The sequence below is a fragment of the Dendropsophus ebraccatus genome, chromosome 15 (genome assembly GCF_027789765.1).
Source record: "Dendropsophus ebraccatus isolate aDenEbr1 chromosome 15, aDenEbr1.pat, whole genome shotgun sequence".
Taxonomy (NCBI): domain Eukaryota; kingdom Metazoa; phylum Chordata; class Amphibia; order Anura; family Hylidae; genus Dendropsophus; species Dendropsophus ebraccatus.
Genome location: NC_091468.1, coordinates 35,673,210 through 35,678,084, shown reverse-complemented (window position 1 = coordinate 35,678,084; position 4,875 = coordinate 35,673,210).

Sequence of the window (4,875 nt, the reverse complement as noted above, 5' to 3'; positions counted from 1 at the left end):
AAATGTTGATTATTAATTCTAAATAAATAAATTTACTTTACATAAAATACATTAAAAAAATGTGCACATTATTTCTTGTTAGCAAAAGATCATAAACTTGAGGCCAGGCTGTTTGTTATTAAAGGGGCATATACATGAAGCCAGTTCTGCTTGTTGTCAAAGGCGCATATACAGTACTTAAAGGGTTATTTGGGTGAGAGGTGTTTTTCGATTGGATGAAGACAATGATGTCCTCTTACCTCGCTGGCTCCAGCACTGGGGCCTGCTCCCCACTGCTCCAGTCCCCCTGTCTCTGGCTAGTCACTTCTCAAAGGGAACTTGACACATGACAATGGCAGGCCCACTCACTCATTCAGCAGAAGAGTTGGGACCCCACTACACAGTCCCTGAATGGCTAAGCCGCCTGCCAACTGAGTGGCCAGAGCAGCGTGAAGCAGGCCCCAGCGCTGAAGTTGGGGAGATAGATGGACATCATTGTCTTCATCTAAGCCCTCCCTAGTGGTACTCAAAAAATGACTGCTGCCTAGAGTGCCCTTTGAGGCCAGAAGTCCTAATCAACCAAACACCAAACAGATTTTTTTTTTATTATTATTTATTATTTTATTTTATCTTTATGTCATTAAAGGGGCTGTCTGAGAATTTTTTTTTAAAATGTATATATGGCTGCAGGAGGGTTACAAAAAATCTATACTCACCTTTCCTGGTCCCCCCCAGCTGCTGCTTCCTGATGACATCCTATCTCGGTAGAAATTTTCAGACTCAGCCAATTACTGGTGGGCCAAGACAACATGTGACTAGCAAGAAAAAATAAATGGTGAGGACTGTCAGACGAGGATTGTCAGTGCAGGGTACTGGGAAAGGCGAGTTTAGGTGATTTCGTTTTATTTTTAACCCAACCATATATACCATTTAAAAAAAATCCCAGAAAATCCCTATAACTAGAGATGAGCGAGCACTAAAATGCTCGGGTGCTCAAAACTCGAGATGTATATTTCCCAAAGCTTGGGTGCTCGAGTAACAAACCCCATTGAAGTCAATGGGAAACTCAAGCATTTTTGCAGGGGACCAAAGCTCTGCACAAGGAAGGTTGCCTGAAAACCTGGAAACCTCAGAAAACAACATGGAAATGGATAGGAAACAGCAGGGGCAGCATGTATGGATGCCTTTGAGGGTGGCTAATCGCAACATTACGCCAATTTATGGGCAACAGCCAGGTGGTCATATAAAGTATGTGTGTTACTTGGGCCTTTTTTTTTAAGGCACCCGTTGCACAGGACACTGCACAGTAAGGATAGGTATAGCTGAACTACAGATCCCAGCCAACCAGGAGAATGTCAGCAACAGGACAAATTGACTACTGACAGCTGCACTACAAATCTAAGCCAGCAGCCAAGAGTAGAAAGAAAATATATATGTTTTAAAAATTTTAAGCCCTTAGAAGGACTGTTGGGTTCTTTGTGTTTGATTCCTGCCTAACCGCACACTAATTCCCTGCCTAACACTCTCCCTGACAGACAGCAGCTCTCTCTCTACTCTTTTTCAGCCTGCCTCTGAAGCGAGCATCGCAGGACCTGATTCTTATATGCCCAGGTCATCTGATCTGGCCAGCCAATCGCTGCTATCGACATGTAGGGTTCCCACGTGATGCTACAAGCACCCAAAGCCTCTCCTGCATGATGATTGGCTGAAAAAAAGCTGCCAAACATGCAGGAAGAGGAAGATGACATTGTCTCGAGTATCGCAAGATGCTCCTCCGAGTAATGAGCACCGTCAAATTCCCTAATACTCAAACGAGTACCAAGCTCGGACGAGCATGCTCGCTCATCTCTACCTATAACTATAAGCAGCAATATGGTTTCCATAAAAGCCTTAAATAGTTTATTGCATTGATTTGTACAATAGTGGGCTGAACTGCCAGTTCTAATGTATAATCTAAACGATACCAGACCATGATAAAAGTTTTTCTTCTTTCGGATGTGCCCTTCATCAGAATTAGAACACAACCCTTCTCCTTTGGAAACACATACACACATGGCCATCCCAAGTATGTATATGGATATACAAGTTTTATTCCACTCCATACTGAGGGATAGCACCTGGGTTTATAACAGGCAATTTTTTTTAAAAGATATACATTCTTTGTACCCTAAGTGGCCTTCCTTACAAATTAGCTGCTTGGGCTTTTCCTTACCCTTCAGATATTGTTCATCCGAGCTTAAATTTTTGTATACTGCCGTGACCAAATTAGCTAGTACTGTATATACTGTACTGTGTACTTTCACGCGATGTAATCTTACATTAGATACATCACACAACAGGATTTTTTTGGCCTTTATTATTGACGTCCGTCAAAAAGAGATTCAATATTTGCTAATGATGGCTGTTGGCAATGATGGAGGAAAAATCCTGTAGTGTGAACTCAGCCTTTCATTGACATGGCTGTTTTCCCATGGACTTTTATGTACAGTAGCACATTGTTTAACGAGAACAAAAATACCAAATATTGCCTTTTTTATAGCAGTAGTTTGCTTTTCTTGTGAACCAGTTACTTTTATGTTTATTGGTTTGTCTATCTGATGCTGATCACTGATATTTTGTATTTTCACATTTTAATAACTGGATATAAAACTAAATAGTGAGTTAGCCTAATGCTTGGCCTTCAGTTCAGTCTGTCAGGTCTATGCGATTTGCAGCCTTTTCATGTCCAAAATAACTACTTGCCCTTCCCTATGGCCTGACATAAATACGATCTGTCAAGACTAGATCCAAGTCAGTTCCCTTCAATTATGTGAAACAGGTGTGAACAAAGAGGCCATCAGGGAAGACCACATAAATGACTCTTGTAAATTACCTTATCATTTTCTTTCATGTAATTCTATACCTTGCTGTAAAACTGAGAAGGTGTAGACATCGTTTTATGGACCAAGACTAATATATTTGTACTGCATATTCAGTCCATAAACTGGTCACATAGTTTGTAAAATAGGTGACATTTTTCCCATTCCTTGCTGCCTTTTCTGCTTGACCCTTATCCATTGCTGAGACCTTGGGAATATTTGACCTAGGAGACAACACAAGGCACATGACATATGAAACCCATTATTTGTGGGAAGCTGCTGGGATATCTTGATAAATGAAACAAAACCTTTATTTGGAAAATAAAAGGAAAGTGCTTAAGAATCAATCAATCAAAAAGGAGAAGGGGGACAAATAAATCTTCAGCAATTGAAATATATTAGGTAAAATAGTTTTGGGCTGTTTTTGTTTTGTTTTTGTGACCTGTTTTCCATAACAAACCATGTGTGTTAGGAATGTACAACCAGGTTAAATAGGTAGGGAAGACACAATAATGAACTCTAGCACTAGGCCCCCCCCTACTATTGCCTAGGGCAGGGGTACTCAACAACTTTTAGTGAGGGTCCACTTACCGGGGTCTATTGTCAGGTGAAGGTCCAAGCTGAACATCAGTAGGAAACGTATTTTGTTACTTTTCACAAATGTTCAACTATTTACATACAGAATTTCTGCTTATTAGCGGGAAAACTGGCATTTTTTCTCTCTCATCAGCCCTTTGATATTAGGTACAAAGGGGGTGACTGCGCTGGTAGTATATAGCCCCCTGTTGCTCCCTCAGTAGTGTATATCCCCCCTGTGCGCTCTCCCCCAGTAGTATATAACCCCCTGTTGCTCCCCCAGTAGTATATATCCCCCCCTGTGTGCTCAACCCCTGTAGTATATAGCCTCCTGTGCGCTGTCCCCCAGTAGTATATAGCCCCGTGAGCTCCCCCCAGTAGTATATAGCCCCAATGTGCACTCTCCCCCAGTAGTATATAACCCCCCTGTGTGCTCCCCCCAGTAGTATATAGCCCCTCCCAGTAGTATATAGCCCCCCTGTGCTCTCCCCCTGTAGTATATAGCCCCCCTGTGTGCTCTCCCCCTGTAGTATATAGCCCCCCCTGTGAGCTCCCCCCAGTAGTATATAGCCCCCCTGTGCGCTCCCCCCAGTAGTATATAGCCCCCCTGTGCACTCCCACCTGTAGTATATAGCCCCCCTGTGCGCTCTCCCCTTAACGATGGCCCCCAGACAAAAAAAAACAAACCACAACTCACCTAGCACCTCGTTCCCCACTGCAGCTGTCTTCTTCTCTTCTACTGTCGGTCCGGCCCCCGGCTGATACGCGCTCTGTAGGGATGTCCCGGGGATTCCCCAGCAGAGCGCGAGCCAGTGACCTCAGTGTACTCCGCCGGCCTGAACTTCCCGGAAGTACAGGCCGGCGGCGTACACTTAGGTCTTTGGTGCGCGCTCTGCTGGGGAATCCCCGGGATGTCCCCAGAGAGCACGTATCAGCCGGGGGCCGGAACAACACTGCCCCCAGCCCCACAGGCGTACTGAAATCTAAGGGCAGTACACCTATGGGGCGGAAGGCATTGCGGTGGGAGGTCTGACCAGGGGTCCGGACAGCTGGCCTCCGCAGTCCGCCAGTTGAGGACCCCTGGCCTAGGGGGTCGGTGACAACCGGTCAATGAATGGTCCCTTTCTGACGCCAAAGTTCACAATGAGACAAGACAAACGCTGAAGAATGGTCATACAGAAATTGTTGAGAAAAACAAATACAGTACCAAACCAGCAGAGATAGGGGACGTCAAAGAAAGGTAAGACAGAGGTCAGAAGTAGGGATGAGCGGACCATCGGACTTTTGGTCCGATGGCATCGGCGCTCTATTATCATGCCCTTGATCCCGGCCGCATAGTTGCGATCCTGCGAATATGTGGCCAGGATATTCCAGGGAATTCAACAGCGATTCCCTGGAATATCCTGGCGCAACTATGCGGCCGGAATCACAGACATGATGAGAGAGCGCCGATGCCATCGGA